This window comes from Cyrtonyx montezumae, unplaced genomic scaffold (genome assembly GCF_038088225.1).
Source record: "Cyrtonyx montezumae isolate F1298 unplaced genomic scaffold, pur_monq_1.0 scaffold_1, whole genome shotgun sequence".
Taxonomy (NCBI): Eukaryota; Metazoa; Chordata; class Aves; order Galliformes; family Odontophoridae; genus Cyrtonyx; species Cyrtonyx montezumae.
Window position 1 is genome coordinate 11,293,799 of NW_027071825.1, and position 19,931 is coordinate 11,313,729.

The window sequence follows — 19,931 nt, forward strand, 5'->3', positions numbered from 1 at the left end:
ACACAACAACCGATGAACATGCGGATACATTTAATACTTTCATCTACCATCAACAGAGCAAGATGAAATGACAACAATCTACATTCTCAAATGTAGTTTTGCCATCTAGACTTCATTGTTCTAAAGCTGTAAGTGTAAAGATTTACTCACGTTTATGAGGCAGAGAAACTTCAAGCTTTAATTCTTCACAACAACAACAAAGACATGCTCATGTTAAATAACTTACTCAAACAGTCTGTTCTGAAAACTTCCTAAAAGTTGGGTGAACAACAAGCTATATTGTTTCTCTGGTAGGTAATGAGCCTTGGTGGGCCATCTGACCGCTTATCATTAGCACATTAACATCAGCTGTGAGGGATTTAGCACTGGCATGAATGTAAACTCACCTGATACTAAAAACTGTTTTTTTCTTCTTTTTGTTTGTTTGTTTGTTTTCCTATGATGTTTTTCTCCATATCAGAATAATTTGCATAAATTATGGAATGGAACTGTGAAGTCTAGGTTGTATTCAAGATAAATACTGTTGGTAGCTTCCTACAAGATGTACCTCTCCTCAGTGTTTGTACTGATGCTGGGCAAGTTTGGAGGAAAAAAAAGTGTTTTCCTGGGAGATGAGAAATTCATGATTCAGTCAATAATGTAAACTGTGTATTTGGAAGTGTAATCTCTGTCAAACTTAGGAAAGTTTTTTATGATATTTGGTATGAATGTGCTGTACTGAAGGTATATTGCAACTCTTCCCACTCAAGGGAGGAACGGATCTGAGCTGCTTTCTTACATGATGGATGTAAGTGATTTTCACGAGCAAGCTACATTGTCCTTTTTGTATTACATCTCTAAGATACTGGGAGGGGAAAGTAGCTAAAAGCATCAATTTTGATACAAATCCTTTATAGTCTTTAAATTGGGCACTGCCACTTTAATAAGCCACACCTGGTTAAGAATCATGTTCTGCTGAGTTCCTCCTTCAGTAATGAGCCCTGAATATCAGACTGAGACTGTGATCAAGACAATACAATTAATCACCAGACCGTGCACAATTTCAGTAACATGAAAATTGCACGCAGTTAGATTTTCTAAGTAAAACTAATATTTCATGCATTGGAAAAGGTGAAGTTTCAGTGCATAACAAAAAAGAATTTCAGAGGTTTAAAAATCCTGGCAGTCAGCAGGGCCACATGAAGGTGAACACATAAATCAAATAACTATGCCATCTGTTATAGAAAACTTAACGCGAATTAAGTGGCTCATATTTTCTAAAAATACTGTTCTTCATAGTGTGCATGAATATCTAAGGAGAAATTGTGGAATTGGAGTTTAATTAGGAAACCTTGAGTTTTGAATACAACATGAGCTTAGTTAAACTATCAGCAAGATAAGCTTATTAGGAGGGAAATGGGAAAGAATATTAGTGTGGAAAAAAGTAACTGGTAAGAGCAAGAGGAGTGATTAAAACATTTTCAGTTTTTATCAGTGTATTTTTTGCTACAGCATGAGATTTCATAAACACAAACAATAACGGACAAGTCAAGGCCAGCTTCTAGGAGACTTTCTATGATCTGAAGGCAGTGGTTGCTCAAGTGACTTGAAAATTTATAAGCAAAATAGCTTGCTTGTGTATGTGAAACTATTTTTCAATGCAATGGTTATTTCAATTCAAACACAGAATTCACCAGAAAACCCATTCAAAGCGCTGACACAGTGCCGTTGCCTCTTCTTTCCAGGCTCATCTCCAATACCAGCTGCTAAGAAGGAACAGCTCCTGAAGAAGCTGGTGGCTCCTTTCTTCCTTTTGTCCTCTAAAAGAAAAGCATGGTAATTTGTTTTATACTCTACTGAGTTATAAAATTTTCAGATATCCTTTCTATTTTTTTTTTGTCTTTTCCAAGAATTTGATTATCTCTAATCTAAAAGTCCAGGGAGCACAAACAATAGAAACAACAAGCAAAATCAAAAACTTTATATATAGGGTTGGAATAACAAAGACAGAGTTCCTTAGGGAGGAGTTATGTATACTTGTCCAAGATAAGAATGCTACTCCAAGAGTAATGCCTCCTATTTTATTATGTTGGCTCATGATGTCATAGATGAATGTTAGTGGGATGAAAGTAGAGGCTGAACCTTTCTGTCAATATTCCATTATATTTTGTTGCTGTATGACAGACAGCAGCAGGGGGCAGTCTAATAGAATGGCATCTGACATGGAAGTATACATGAAGCAGAGGTGTGTCACTGAATTTCTCCATGTGGAAAAAACTGCACCTATTGACATTCATTTATACTTGCTGAACATTTATGGAGACCAAACAGTGGATGTAAATGCAGTGAAGTCATAGGTGGTGCATTTCAGCGGTGGCAACAGCAATGTAAATGACAAGCCATGTTCCAGACACATGTAGATATTCAGTGGCACAGCATGCAGGCTCTTATTCATCACTAGCAAAAGTGCACAGCTAACAGTGGTAACTAACTATGTTGAAAATAACATTTTGCAGTTGAAAATTTTCTCAATCAAATAGTGTTCTTATGCTCTTTATATCTGTTGTAGTTTCCAAGTAAATAAACAGGAGGCATTACTTTCAGAGTGACTTGTATAAAAGACTAATCTGAATGGGTAAAATTAGATGACAGAATTGAATGTTTTAAGAAAATAGCTTTCAGACTAAATGATGGATAAGGAAGAAAAGAAGGAACAAGGATCACAGAAAAAGGCAAAGCGACATTCAAAAATACAATCAAAAAACTGTATTTTTAAACAAAAAAACTGATTTTGTTGTACTATATTATTCAGATTTGAAACCAAAAATGAAATAATAAAACAAACAAAAAAAAAAAGTGTCTGCCTTTGGCATCCTCCAGTCTTTACTTCTGCATTGTCACTTCATCCTTTATTTACTGTACCAATATTCTAAAGGTATTTAGAAAGGATGTAACATTGTGTTCTCTTATGAGGTCTGAAAATACAGAGCTTGGTGTGAAGTTTAGGCCTCTCAATATTACTATAGCTCAAATAGTGAAGAGCAGAATTAATTATAGTTGGGAAAGCCACATTTTTCTCCTCAGTGACTTATAACAGCAAATGGCAGTTCTACAACACTGATACACCCCAGCCAATGATCTTCAATTTTTTTTAATCAGAAAAACTGCAAGAAAATATTATGTTTCATGTTAGTTCATCCAAAGCTGCACATGGGTTCATGTAAATTCATTTTTAAATAGTATAATCCACTAGAGGATTGGGGTCACTCAGCAGCTGGGGCTTACTATGAGTTGAAGTTCAGCTGAGAAGATAGTTATACTCCAAAGCAGCAACTACTGTAGGACACTGCATTGTAAGATCGAGTTGACTTGAAACAAATAAGATTGCATATTTATAATCTTGAAAAATCATATTTTCCATAAAAAAAAACCAAACAAAAACAAACAAATAAACAAACAAACAAAAAAAAAAAATCAAACATTTTATGCTACTACAAGATAAAACTCCAAAATATAAGTATTTGGGATTTTAGAGTGACTAAGAATGGCTACCTGTGATGGAAGAGAAGCTACTCCTCAAAAGTTAGAAAATTACGTTGGAAACTGCTAAAAATCAGATTGCTGTGGAAAGCAAAATATAAGTTAAGATGCTGCTCAGTGGTGTAAAGGGTAATCAAAGGATATTTTGAATATGCATACTTCTAGAAATAACAAAAAAATATTTTTACTGGATATGTTTTGGGAAATAGAAAAAAGCGGGAATGAGATGTGCTGTAATTGAAATGACTCTCATTATGTGAAGTATTCATGGGCAACAGAGAAAGAGATTTTATTGTTCTTTAGTGTGTATGGAGAAAGATGGCATTTTCATGTAAAATTTGATAAAATGCAAATAATTATGTATTCAAACTGTAATAAAAGAAAACTTAGACGGAACAGTAATCATAAGAATAAACATTTTAGTTCTTTGGTGCTTTTGGAAGTGCTTAGTTATCTTGGAGCAGTTGTTTGCGGTCTAATGCTGTACTCTGTGACTGCTAACACACATTAAATACTCAAAAATGATCTCTTTTTAATTAATTAATTGTGATTCAAACTGGTTTGGGTCATGCACTTCCCAGGCTACTAATGGCTTGAAGTTCAATAGATATGACGCAGTTTGGGAAGCTACTCACCTCACACTGAATGTTCCCAGTTATCACTTCAGGGTGAAAATGTGCCTGCTTGGGCTGCAGAGGTACCTCGTGTCATTGCAAACTGTCTTTATCATGGACCACGCTGTCAAAGAGACTTGGGCCAGCAGTAGACCCGTGTGGCAATGTGGCGGTGGGGCGACTGTGAGCAGGCTGCAGTTCCACCCTCAGATCAGTGCTCCTCACACACACAGGATCCTCAGCCATTTTGGGCACAGACAGAATGTCTGGCTTTTCAGAAGGGAACATTGCCAAGTGCTACACTTAAAATGTGAAACTAAACTGGCCTTCAAGCCTAAATCAAGAGCAGAATGTATTGGAGGGCATATAGTAGTGCTCCTAGCGCCAAGGAGTGTGTGCACACACATACATGCAAACACACTTTATTTAAAGGTTTTATTGTTAGCATTATAATTAGGCCCCAAATATACTGTGTAAATATATCAAATTAAGCTTCAGTAACCAGGGATTTTTGAGCTATGTATACAATGATTGAATTCCTATCATTCTCATATTAAAATGTTTTACCATAGCAATTTATATTTAAATAAATAGTCCATTATATTTCACATGCTCACTGTTATTACCAACTCTTTCCAAGAGAGAGCAGTAGTGAATTGTACTATCATTACCCTGGATAGCCTTACTCAAACACACGGAATTTACATTTTTGACTCTATAACCTTTCAACCTATTGACCATGAAAAATGCTCCAACATAACATGACACATATAAATGTTTAAAGTCCAAAGGGTAATTATCTATATTCATAGTTAAAACTGTGCCTTGATTTCACAATAGAAACCATATGTTCACTCAAAACACTTTCAATAGGCTAAATAACACCCAGATTAACCCTGAGTTAGTTTACTGGTTAAAATAATAGTAGCATCTTCTTCTAATTCAGTAGTTCATTTATCATTTTTGATCAAGGCACTGAATGTGAACTTTCAATATCTGAAAGCTTAACTTGAAAAATAAACTGCATACAAGAATAGTAAAAATTTTGCCAACCTTTAGATTTTGTCTTTAATTTCATGTAATGTGTCTGATAAAACAGCTCAAAATATGTTATTTATCTAGAAGTAGAATATTGTGTCTCCTTGTGTTTAATAGATGAATTCTCTCTCCCAGAAGAAAAGGGCAATGACTTGCTGAATTCTTTTCTTTGTTATTGTTGTTCATGACAGCACTCAAAAAAACACAGTTTAGAGTAAATTTTGACCATTTTTTGTTATGAAAAATAACTTTGGTCCAAAACACTCCCAAGAGCTGTGAAAAGCATAAAGCATGAGCACTGCACTCATGTACAGGCTCAGCAACAGTAGTAAGAGGTAAACTAAATGGGACTTTGTTTAGATTGTAAGCAAACTATTTAGATACACATTTGCTTATCTTATTTCTTGAACAATAGAAAAAAGATTATTTTGAACCTTTGGAATCACTGCAGCAGAAAATTACAAACAGAAGACAAAATTGTATATTACAAGAGTAATGACAAGTCAAAATAAAGAGACATACTTGAAAAAAATAGCAAACAGGCAAATGACTTTTCAGTGAGTGCCAACTATGTGTGCACTAAACTTGTTAAAAGCTCCTTCTTTGCCTGCTTGTCATGTCATTGTTCCTTGTCAAGCAACAGAGAGCACCTCCAGCTAGTACATGATATACTGGATGCTTCATCAAAAAAAGTATTCTCTGTCTTTGAATTTAAATTGACATTTTCCCTATGTATATTATAAAAACCCTCTGGAAATAGCAATAGACTACGTCACAGAAGAAGCTGGGAATGCTGCAGAAAGTTCACTGGAATGCTGGTATCATTTCCAAAGGATATTAATGCACATGCTTCAAGAATACACAGGTGTCTGGCCTTTAGTAAGCTCCATCATGGTAAATTCTTATGCATACAAGGTGCTTTGTTCCATTTCTCCTAACCTGGAACAGAAATTGATTTCTCTGCGGGGAGAGGCAGTAGCCATGTGTCCAGTTTATTAGACTAAGAATGTTGTCCTCCATACATTTGTGATCTTCCCTTGAACTCCTGGCATTCTAAAACTCAATTTTACATTCATCATTGCATGATATGCCTCAAACAAGTCAGTGTAACAGTTCACCCCTAGAAAAGCTGGCACTCAACCGATTTATTCACTCCGCAAGTCTTCATATAGTTCTCTTGTACACCTTTGCCATCATTTATGCATCATTTACCATAAAGATATGAGCTGCTAATAAATCTGTTATACTGAATGCTGTAAGTAAATTAGAAAGGTCTTTCATATTCAGTGTCTCAGTGACTCTGTAGCCTTCATTCTTTTTCATACTGTAGATTATTTCAGGAGAAGCTTTACTTGAGTCCTTGTGTTATTTATCGTAATTCTTCTGTACATCATGTAAACCAACATATTGAGCATTTATGTTTCTGCAAGAGATGTTTGCAAGGTTAGTCCAACTTAAAACAGTATTACTTCCCTGCACATATGTAATAGGGATTTGGGTAGAGTGAACTTGGCTTGAAGAGGATTAACAATCTGTCAGATCTGTTCAATGCCTTTGCAGACCACAAGATGTATAAAATCCAAGCTGAAGTGGCATTTCCCTCTTCTCCATTTGCAGATAAATTCCCAAATGAAGAAGCACAATTAGGGCAGGGCCTGTGCTGGGGGAGTGCAACAGCAAAGAAATAGATTTTTTTTGTTATATTTACTAATAAATATATGGATTAACACATCATGCAGTTGTATATAGTCTTGCTATTGCCTTAGGAAGGAGGATGAGTTAGCAGTTGGAAGCATGTCCACTTCAATGCCTGTGGTGGCTTTTCTTGGGGGCTGGGAGCTGGTGCTGTTTCAGTTCAGCATTGCTCCTGTGACAGTGGCTGCCAATCTGCAAAAGAGCATTTTGTGATTTTTTTTTTAATTTGTATTTTAAACTAAGAGAAAAGCTGAATAACAAAGCCAAGTGAGAAGTTCATTAAATTTCCCTCTCAGTAAGAGAACCAATATACAAGTGATACATTCTTAATGATAACCAAGCTAAATCACACTCCACAGTTTATCAGATTCCTGACTGTTAATGCCTAAAGTGATAGAAAGAGAGGATGTTAGAAAACAACACAAGTGGCAGTTCTTGTCAAAATTCTGGAACCAAATTTATTTACAGATATATAGGCAGCAGAGAAAGAACAAATTCACAAAGGAAAGTAGCCACTTCTTGGAGACTGAATCTTTCCAGAGTATCCTTGATAATGTTCAACAAATAACCTCAATTACACAATTTAAATAATAAAATATTCTACTTCACAGTGGGTTTCTCCTGATACTCTATTTGGTCTCAAATTTAGCACACTGAAATACCTACCAATTCTAATTTCCATCAAGTACTTTGGCAAGTTTTCATTACAGCCATTCTCTTAACTATTGCTGCCTGTACAAGAGGTTTATTTATTATTTTCCTTTTTTTTTTAGTAGTCTCGATATTCAGAAAGAGGAACATGTGCCCCTGAGAACCTAAATTGATCCAGGACTTCTAGACCAGGGATATCAGTGACTAATATAAGTAGAAGGTAATTACTATTCTTCCTGTGAATATCTTCTAGACAAACTTCCTCCCTTCTTTCACTGTCTTTTCAGAAAATATTTGTTAATGGTACAAAATATGTTTAAAGGATCTCTTAATATCAGGAGACAATAGTATTAAGGAAGGCTGACCCAGCTGTGTTCAAATCTGTGAAACGTGCTCTTATCTGCTCTTTGTAAGAGTCATTTCTTGCCAAGTCATCTTCCTTAATTGTTTGCATTTATCTTGGCTGTCTTCCATTCCTTTTCATTTTTATTATTGTTAGGGCATATTTTTAAATAATAGTTCATCTTCATAATTCTGAATTGTTATTAATGTAATCTTTTTCTATTGAAAAGACTTTTCTCATTAGTAGTTTTCAGGAAACTTCAAATCTTTTGTATTCTAAAAGTGCCTAAAGATTGTTTTAAGTTCTTTTCTTTTGCAAGTTTTATCCTACTGTGATGAAGGGCATTCTGTTGGCTACAAAGTACTCTTCTTTGATTACCCTCACTTCTTACAGTTTTCTTGTGAAGCACCTTTGGCTAATTCTTTAAGACCATTGAAGTATTTTAACACCTTAATATAACTCGAACATCATCTTCCCTGTATTTAATTACACAGAACTGAAACTCTGGACACCCTGAAGTAAATGGTGACACTGATGCTGAGTTTGAAAGGGCCAATAGTTAGTGTAGATGTTGTATTATGAGTTTTCTACTTTGTCTTGTAATGGATCCATTATGTGCCATACTAACTTCAGCCAGCTTACTGTCCTTGGCTTCAGGGTCTCTCTCTATTTTCACACTTTTAGAAAGCTCCATCCTATCAGTAAGCAGGAGATCTAGGGCAATTTTGCCTTTTTTTTCAAATGATGAAATTCTCTCTTTGACACAGCACGCTTGGATGTTTCTGTTTCCCAGCAGATTTATGAGCAGCTAAAATCTCCCATGAAAAAGGTGTCTGGTAGCCAAGAATTTTCCATACCCCGCTGTCCTTATGTTTGAGCAGTTTGTAGTTGATATCCACTATTTTTCAGTTTTGCTTTCTAACTTCACATTACCACCATTACTAATTACTTTGAGCACCCTTGCAAGAAAAGATGCATCTGCATTGATTAACCATATTGCACCTTACTAGCTTTACCAGCTTCACAGAATGTACCATCAATTATTTAAATGGACATGGGGTATTTCTTTGAAAGACTTGAGCTGTACTACACTGCCGTGATTTACCACAATGCCTTTGCCACTGTTATATATTACTGGCAATTTGGGGAGTTAATTAATTCACATAAATGATCACAATAACTGACTAAAATGAACTGGTTGAAAGAATTTCCTGAGAAGTACTTCTACAAATACAGTATTGACAAGACATTGACACAGATTTGGATGGCTTCAATTCCACATTAACTCCTTAATCTAATGTTTCCGACTGGCTAGGTGCCCAAGCTGCTAGTAGGAAACACAGGAATAGGAATCTAGGCTAGCTAAATTTGTACTGTTGTGTATGCCCATGCAGTAGATCACAGCTCTCTTGTGTACAAGTGGAACATCTGAGTTCTCTACTTTCTTAGATACATATAACTATTAGATTAGTACAAAATTAAAAACCTGTGCACATGGATTCAAAAACTCAAATTCCAACTCTATTACTTATAAACAATGCTGATTTGATATTTTTAATAGCTAAAATGAATAATTAAAAAGGAAAAAAGTTTCTCCAAAGGTCTGGCAGGATAAATATGAACAGTTTGATACTTTGTCTGTCCTTTTATAGCTCTTGGAAGCATCACAGTACTAGTTTTATTATTGTAGACTATTTCTTGAATAGTCTTTTTCAATACTTTGAGTGTTCACATGTATACACTGGAATAGCGTTCCTCAATCCTTTCTTCCTGGACAGCATTGAGTAAAAAAAAGTAGGTTTCCATTCTTTGTTTCCAAGTGCTTTGTGAGCACATATCCAAGCACATTGCTCCACAGACAGTAGACCATGAAACATTTAGGACATAATTATAAAGAAACCTCTCTCAAATTTCCACTTAGCAAATGCTAACAATAAATTTCCACCTGTTAAGAACTGAGAAAACATTTCCTTTGCATAGAGTTTTGAAGAGGAGCACAACCATCTGACCTAACTGTTCAAGTTTATGATTTGGATTTCAATGGAGTCTTATCTTCATAAACAGTAGTGGATGGATGATGCTACAAAAAAAAAAAAAAAACTTACAGTCTTTAGAGTTCGGGTTTGTTTACTTCCTAGCTAATAGCTGTGATTCTTTGAAATCACATGATATCAGATAATAGAGAACACATGAAAATGATGCATTGGAAACTTAAGCACCACTCCCAACTCTCAAAAAACTGTTTTTTCTATTCACCACGACACTGTCTGCAGTCTAGGTATGAGTTTCAGCACTGTTGACTATGGTATTTGTGCTGTTCACAGTGCTCTACAGAAAATGACTACGGAATCCTGGTGAATACCAAGTTGATGATGACTTCGTAATGCGACCATGCTGCTAAGATAACTAATGATATTTTTGGCTGCATCAGGCAAAATACTGCCAGTAGGTTACCCTCTACCCAACGCTGGGGAAGGCACATTTCCAGTCCTGTGTTAAGAGTGGCCACAATACAAAAGAGACCTGGACATACTGGAGAATTCAGATCACAAACTGGAACAGAGAAGGTTCCATCAAAGCAACAGGAAGCACTTCTGTACTGTTCGGAACACAGACTGTCTGTAGAGGTAGGAGACCTGTCTTTGGAGATCTTCAAAAGCTGTCTGAATGTGGCCCTGAGTTATCTGCTCTGAATGCAGTGGCTAGAAAACAGGCTGGACCTGATGAACCCACAGATCCCCTCCAACTTCAAGATTCTGTGATATGCTGAACTGAGAAGACTGCTGGCTATCTGGAGGAGTATTTTTCCCTGAGTCTAGATAACAGGAGGAACAACTGTAGAGAAAATTACAGTGAATCCTGCTCAGCCCAATAACAATGCTTACTTAATGCAGAGGAGTCCTGTGAGAGTTTAGCTGCCAAGCTATAGGAATTTTTCAAGGAGTATATGCAAACTCTTTTTTTTCACTTGGGGCATGTCTGCGAAGGTGATGAGTTTGCATCCTTGTAGCAGAACTATTCACCTCAAATGCCCCATATTGCAATACTGAGCCTGACCAAATTCAGCATGTTTCCAGCTAGCTTACATCAGGCTGAGTAAGCTTGCATCTGTCTACAAATTTCCATGTAGTTTCCTCAGATGCATTTTATTTCAGAAAATAAATATCATTTCCTTCACAAAATCTTTTGAATTTTCTCTTGTTACAATTCTTTATTGTGTTTCCAAACTGTCATCACACAAATGAACTACTCTGTTCACATGTATTCATAGTTTGTAGAAATATAATAGTCTAAAAAATTTGGATTTAATGCAAAACAGCCGACAAATTATGGCATACTTTTCTATCTCAGTTTTCCTGCATAATAACATCTAATTGCTTCTGGAAGACTGCAGTGAGATTTAAAAAAAAAAAAGCAACATTGGTCTAGCAGAAATTTTTATTTTAGGAAAAAATTACTTCCCCACGTCTTAGGGTTCTTCCGTTATTTCAGTGTAGAGTATGCCCTCTTACTGCAGCATCTGTTTTAGGGGAAAAATGCAATCTGGATGGACTGTGTCTGTAGCATATTAGATTTTATGTATTACAATTAAGTTCCCCACTGAGCCATCTGGTTTACAAATCATATTAGATTTTAAAGTTTCAGCTTGTCCTCTCAATTTACTTAGATTAAGACCACCTTTTTAAGGTTTTACTCTTCAAACATTCACTATATTTTAACTTTCCACTAAAAGTAATGGTTATGGGTATAGAAGATGGCTAACAATCCTGGAATCATAGATTCAAATATTATCACATGGAAGACATTTGCCAGGCATGGAAGGAACCTTTCAAGTCTTGCTAATTTTACTCTGGTTAGAGGAAAACCTCACTCTTATCTGCAATATTTCCTTGCTTTTAGATGCATTTAATACAGGTAGCATCATGAACTCCACTATTCTGCATTCATGTATTTGTTTTAGGTCATATTTATGGTAGTTTTCTGGGACCAGGATTCCAGTAAGAAAAGACAGGTTTTAGCATACAAAAAAAAAAAAAAAAACCCAAAAACAAACACCACAAGATTTTGAGCATGCAAGTCCAAGATAGCAATGAAACAAGTTCAGCCAAGTGTCTAATCAGCACTTGAACTCCCTTGTACTATGAATGCATTTATCTTCTAAAAAACTCTCAATGCTTGCAGGACTCTGCTGAGGTGCAAATCTACCCTGATATTGCAGTGAGGCATGGAACTCAGACTGTCACTCCTGAAGCAAGGCAGCTTGTACTAGAAGACATGCTTTGATGCAATGTTCTAAGGAGGTTTATAGTAAATTTTAGACATCTCTTAGATTACGTGGGTTGGAGTACAGGCCTTGGGGGAAGTAATTTTAGGTGAACTTATATCCTGTTCAGTTCCTGGATCAATTGCTTGATCCTGACAACTTACTTCTTCTGAAAAACCTGAGACTAAACCACTGTTAGCCTTGGACTGGGGACTGTGCAAATAGCTATTCCATAGTGTATAAGAAAGTCTTGCAAACAATGGCTCCTCTGAATCCTATACAACAAGTTGTATTTTCAGAAAGTAAATTAAGAAGAGTGATGCACTTCTGAATTTTTGTCCCTTAACTCTCCAGGCAAGTGTTAAGCTTTTCATATTATTGTATACATTTTTATTAGCATTTTTGTTAAAGTCTAGAAATATATGATTAGAGTATATACATGAATACTTGAAAATCATCATAGATAGCAGAGTATCAATGCAGAACCATCCTATCAGATCGCAGGAATATCCACTACTGGCATTACTCTTGACATTTGAGTTAGCATAGACTACCCGGAAACAGTAGCGTGTGACCGTAACTATCAGTACCGTAATGACAATATGTACAGCTTTATATGTTGAACATACGTGAGTACAGATAACATAAGAGTGATTAACCTTCCCCAAACAATTTGGCAGTACTGAGAAACCATACTCCCTGTTAAGAAAAATCATATCCTCAGATCACTGTCTTGAAGTTCGCTATATTCTCTATTATAGTAGCTATTTTAGTACTCACCTCATAGCCCTTTGTGGGGAAAAAATAAAAGGGACATGCAAGATCACCTGCTATCATATATTCTAGCTTATGGACTTAGCCAGAAGAGAATGCTCTAAAAAGGATTTTTGTTTTAGCTGTACTTTTTTCAAATCATCTTTGAATTCAAAGAAAGCTCTCATTTGCCAGGCAAATATTCTTGGATAAAAATCTCTCTCATGCTGCATTTTTATCTGATGTTTATTTATCATTCCTTGATTAGCCCCCAGGTTTTGCTAGAAGACGCAAGTTGTGATAATTAACAAAAAGGCCTTTTAAAAAATTATTTCAAGATGAGTTATGCAACTGGAATTTGATTTTCAAGCCATAATATATTTCACAATAATCTACTCAATTTTTATACTGTAACGGTGTAAGGGTTGTAAAAGTAAGTAGACCAGCATGAACAAAGGGGTGACACAAAAAGAATGAAAATAAATGCTCACCTGTCTCCAAAAAACCAAACTCACAAGAAAGGAACTCCAAAAAAGAGAGACCTCCAACAAGAGAGCTTTCTTCAGTGACAGTCAGCCCTTAAATGAGGTCTAAGAGGGGTGGAGCCTGGCTCCACCCCCTTCCAGTCCCACAGGGGAATTGCCTTCACCTGTGCTCCCAGGGCTGACCATGTCTTTCCTTCAGGTGTTCATCCAGTAGTTCAGGCTGTGACTCAGTAGTTCCAATACAAATGGTAATCTATAAAGCTCATTGTTATGGATCTTAGTTTCTTAGTTTATTCACTGTCTGTTGCTAGATAAACACCACATTTTACATCTATTGCAACGAGAAGAGTGGTATGCCAAACTGACAGATAGATTTATCAGTAGATTTTTTTTAAGGGTCATGATGAGAACTGTGAGTAGGATTAACCCAAGCAAACTACACTGATGAGTCATGGAGGGAAGGAAGCCTCTCCAGAATCCCAACACAGAAAATCTGCTGTGTCCAGAATATCCAAAACAGAAAAGACAGTGCTACTATCTACTGCCGTGCACTGTGGTAAATTCACTTTGTGAATATCAGGCAAAATTTTGAAAGCTTTGTGGTATAATGAGGCCACAGGTTACAAAGAAAGGGGCCTATTCCGCTCACCAATTTTATTTTAGAGTTCTTAGCATCAAATGGCAGACAGTAATCTATACATCACTTAAAAAAATAAAAATAAAAGAAGTCTGAAGGTAAACATGATAAAATCAATCATCTGGCTAAACTCCAGAGTAAAGGAATTTCTTCTTAATAGTAGTTTCTTAAAAATCAAAAGAGAAAGTCATGGACAGATGGATGAAGTAATAGATAGCACAAGCTCAATATTGATGTGACTAACATTACTACAAAGAAAGTTTTGTGGAACATGTAACAGATCTTATGCAAGACTGATCTAAAAAAGGAGCCCAAGGAAATGAGAAAGTAAAAACACAAGGTAAGGAGAGACTAACCCTGAGACGCTGCCTCAGAGTGAGGCATCAGAAGAGAAGATGTAAGAATAAACAGTTAGAAATACTGGTAGTAGCTTTCCAGATGTTCCTCGGGAATTTTGAAGGACTACAAATATGAAATAGCTGCTTAGTAAACTGCAGTGCCTAATCTGTGACTTAAACCAATTTGAGTGTTGTGAAAATAGAAAATGTCTAGGTTCCAGATATGACCTGTACAATTACAGATTAGTTAGCTATATCTAGCCTTTTATAAAAAAGAAAAAAAAAAATAGAGTAGCTAGATCTAGGAAGACCCATACAGAAACTCCTGCTTTATGTACCTAGACAAAGAATAATCTGGGCATTTTCTTCACTATAGTTCTCATGCCAAAACTTCCTAAGGAAATTAAGCTGGCATGGAATAATAGAAAGTGTTTTCATACGCTGGTTAAACGGGAAGAAACAAGGTGCATGAGTGTTTTTAATAATGAAGATTTCTAAGGGGATCCTCTTGGGGCCAGGGCTGAAATATGAGTTATTCAACATATTTCTACATAGTCTAGGAAGGCAGATGGATAGTGATGTAGAAAAAATTTTCATGATAATATCATTCAGTAGACATAGTTTGAAAAGTTACTGCTAGCAGAAAATTCAATTCATATAGAGATAAAACAGTCTGAAAGTGAGCAATGCTGTGAGTAACTCTCAAAAGCAATCTGAAAGAAAAAAACATAATGCTGTGGATATATTGGAAGTTAAGAATTTGCCTGAAAGACTACAAAACAAAAAACATTATGAGCTTGCAGGTTTGTGCACTCCTCTCAATTTTTTGTGCCATTCTGGTCACACTATCTGCACTGGTGATCAAACGAAGGTTTGGTGAAGGAAAAGAGTTATTGAAGGGCTGAGGAAAATATAGAAAAAAAAGTCAGTTTGAGAATTCATTCTGTAAAATATGGCTGAGAGACTCATACAAACATAAGTGGTGAGAATATGAATAGGAAATAATAGTATTCAATCTTTTTAATGAAATAGGAGTTAAAGCATTGTAATAAAATGGTCACATTTTATACAAATGAACAAAAAGAACACTTTTTCATATTGCATGCCATTGTGGATCTCACTAACATAAGCTGCTGTAGATTTCAAGACCAAAATTCATTCAGAAAGGAATGTGATTTTTTTTTTTTTTTTTTAAAGAGAATCCCTACTGGTTATTGTTAAAAATGTTAGGGATTTGTAAAATTGTGTTTCTATATTGTTAAAAATGGGAGGGGTTCAGGACTATGAACCACTGAATCACAACCTAGAAAGGTTTGTTTGTTTGTTTTTTTACTTTGGTCTTATATGCTTTTCTTAAGAATCTGCAAGCAAGCCTTCAGTGGCTGGGAAAAAGATGCTGGTTGATAAGGTCTGATCTGAAGTTATGCACTGTGGCATCCTCACTGTGGCAGCTGCAACTTCACTTACTCTCCTTGGTTCTGACATAAGCTGGTGTTCTGGGGAAACTCTATCAAGAGTTAGCAAATTATTCACTGACATTAAGCTTTTTTGCATGCATATGTGTGTACAAATTAGTTTGATTTCTAACAGTGTATTTGTTAATCAGATTTAATTAGCTTTGATGGACTCCTGTAACCATTATTTGTATACTGTTCTATCGGAAAGTAGGCATACTGGATTCTGTTCTGTCATAAGCTAGAACCCCTTAAATATTATGGATTTATCCTAAATTATTCTACCTCTGTTTAAAAGCCCTGTTCTAAGATGGAAAGTGACTTAATATATTATTGTTGGATCTATTCCATGAATATCCATGACTTTCTTGGCCTCAGTATCACAAATATTTTATTACACACCAGAACACTTTACATATTGCAGAACCAATTTTTGTGACTAAATTTGGCAGGTGATTGTGCTTTCGCTGTTTCATTACTGTTACTTTTACTAGTATTGCAATAATGCTCAAAACCCCCATGTGGATTAAAGCCCCATGCTATAGACACTTTGGCAGAATTAGAAGACTTTCTCTCTCTAAAAACACTAGTAGTCTGAACAGGTTAAACATACAAAAGTGAAAAAAGAAAAAGCAGAGCTTAGAAATGAAGTGACTTACTGCCCATTACAGAGCAAGCTGATGATAGAAATGAGGACTATAACCTTCATTTTCTTACTCCAGCTGCTCTCTTTTTCACTCGATTCAAGATAACTGAAAAGCACATTTTTCTTTTTAAAAAACTTGGTGTACAAACAGTATTTATACTTCCTACATTTTGTTTTTATATGAGGTAAAGTGCATTTTGTTATCTTCCATTTCAAGTATGCAGATTGCTCTTAGAAAACACTTGTGTATAAGACTCATCGCAGGACTGCAGTTATTACACTTCTCTTTTTATGGAATTAGCAATAACAGGCTTGCAATATGTGTCTTACTCTAGACAAAATGTATACTTCCTTTATGAGTATAGATTATGGGAAATCTGTTCTGGTTCATAGGTATTGCTAACATTTTTAATGTAGGGTCAAGGACTTTAAATTCATACACACATAGATATGTATATAATACCTTGGTTTACCATTTGCCATGTCAATACCTGCAGAATATTAGACAGCTTCCAGTGATCATAATACAAAAAAGTGACAAAGAGTACAAGGTGTCAGTGTCTAGAGTCACTTGTTCACAGTAAATGTATCCAATACCAGAGCTAAAATATCTCTCTAAAGGCTGAGTTACTCTTTGAATCCCCATGTAAGCCCTGACAGTGCAAACAAGGTACTATGAAAATTTCTACAGATGGCTGCTTAATGTGTAAATTAATCTGCTTCAGTGAGGATCATGCTAGTGGCAGTTATAATTATAGATCAGTATACGATCTTGCTGTACACATTTGTACGACCGCATAACTACCGTACAAACATGCGCTTATTTAAATAGTTTAATTATTTACTGTCAGGATTTGTGACAAGTGTATGCTTCAGCTTGCAAACATTAACTAGGAATGTTATTTTTAACATAACATTATTTATACATTATGGTGTAGCTAGCATAAAAATAAACAACATCGTTAAAAAATATATAAAAAACAATAAAACAACCCTGCAGGAATAAAGGGTACCAAAACAAATAAAAAAAAAAGTAGTCAGACATAACACATCTCTTTGCATGTTGCTGTCCTTAGGAAGATAAAAGAACAACGCAAGTGCAATATTTTAGAGAACAACAACAAAAAAATTTAAAAAAAAGCAGGTATACTCAGATTGGATATATTTTTTCAATATGAATAGAAAGGTATGGAAAAACTTCAAGGCAACCAATGAAAGTTTATTTAAAGGAAATGCGTTCACAGTTAATGAGATTTGTGTGAATTTTCAACCTTTTTTCTGAAGAGTTAGGGGAAGCAACAACCTTCAAAAGCTCATCTGTTCTGGTTACTCATGTCAGAAAACAATCCCTTGCACTTTCTATATCAACATGCAGCACAGAACTCACCATGGCAAATGGACAGGAATTGAAAAATACATTCTTATTTATTTCTGTATTTATTGTGTAGAAAAAAAATACTCTGCTTTAATTCTATCCATACTCAATAGAGTAGAATCCTAATTAAAATAAGTTAATTTTAATTTGCTATTTCCTTTACAAAGGAAAGAAAAGAGGAAGAGAAAAAATAAGGAGAAGGAAAAGGAAAAAGACAAGAAAAAGGAAATTGAAAATGAAAAAGAAAAGGAAAAAGGCCAGTGTATATTTTCTTTACCAGAATTTTCATGAGTTTAGGGAGTGAAAGTTACTGATGTTAATTACAATTAATTACAAACATTAATTGCCTGCAGTTGTGATGTTTGAGAAAGATTCAAACTGTACACCTAGTTTATAGTGCATATAATTTGAAAAATTGAGAGTCAATTCCACTGCGTTTGTGTGAAATGTTAGGCAAACAAAAAAAAAGCTTCACTGATATAGTTAAACTTCAAGTACAAGAACTTGGACATTTTCTGAAGGATTCATGCTGTGGCTCGTCTAAGCTTCCCACAACCACTGAATTCTTAAATATGTTTACTTGGAAAGGTCAATAGCTGGTTATCCTGTAAACTTTTCTGTAGGCTAGATAATAACAAAGTATTAGTTTTTGTTCATCTTTAGTTGTCAGCCACTCACTAGGAGGTATCCAGTGTGCTCATTTTTTCTCAGATTGTAAATGAGAGGGATAAAAGTGGATCAGAGGCAAGCAGTTGACTGTTGTTTCTTTTTTTTTTAAGGTTCTGAAATAAAACCTCAAGAAAAAGGAAGAGTTATTTAATTAAGTCATAACCCTCTACAGCAGCAGTATAAAGTGCACAAAGAAGCAAGTGTATTCAGCACACAGACAACAAAGGAAAGAAAAGCTGTTTGTTAAACCTTACAATAGGCTATCTTGGTAACGTGAGGTTTCCATAAGGTTGTTACTATTATAGAAGAAGTGTACAAAACACTATGTATGTTGAAATGTTCCAGTATTCAACCATGTTGTGAAAAAAACTGTTGTAGAATTCCATGGCAGAAATGAAAAATATCTGTTTTATAACACTACCAATATAAAAACAAACAAACAAATAAATAAAAAAAGGAAAAAAGTCTTTAATTTTGTCACAGTAATTTCACATCTAGTTTCTGGAACGCTTACTTTTCTCTGTAAAATTTCTAAAGGAAGTAGTGTTGGACAATTGGCCACAGTGTTGAACACTGGTGTGTGCTTTAGAACAAGGTGAAGAGTCATCCCTAGACAAGGCTGAAGCAATTGAGATTGGCTTGACAAAATGGTAAAAGCAATACTTGCTGCTTTAATTGTGGCAATATATTGATCATTGAGTCATCAAGATAGCCCTAAGGGTATCAGTTGATATACTGGAAGATAAGACAGCTGCAATAGGAAACTCAATATATATATTCTGTCATGTATAGAGGTCTGTGATTGCTCTCTTTGGCTGAGGACATATTCTTTGATAACCTTGCTATGTCAAAAGTAATATTGCTGCACAAATCTCTAGAAAATATTAACCTTGAAGACTTAAGAAAACAAAGTTGATGTAAATTGTAGCTAATGTTTGATGAGACCACAAGATGGGCTCTGAACTTGCTGTTAGCAATTTAAAACAACACCATCTGAAGGAGGACTGTTCCACATCACACTGCAAAACCTGAGGTAGAAGGCAGGCCAGGCTGAGAACAGTTGCTGTACAGGGGAATGGGCCACACTGCATCACACTCTAGTCTTGGTGCTGCTTATGTTTCTATGTATTTTTGGAAACATACTCCCCAGCTTGGTCTGCCATTCCTAGTTGATTAATTTCTCTAATAAATATGGAACTGGTCAGCAGGTTTATAATTATTAAAGGAGTCTGATGTATTCCTTATAAAAGATTAGGCACTGGGTGTTAAGGACAATTAGCTGCAATTTGCTATTAGTATACTGGTAATCATACAAATAATTTTAGGGATTATGTACAGGTGAAATTTTTTAGTCATTATGTAACATCAAAGAATGTATTTTTCATAAAGTACTACAGCTAACAAAACAGCAATGTTTTTTTGCAAAAACTTAATTTTCTGGATTTGATTA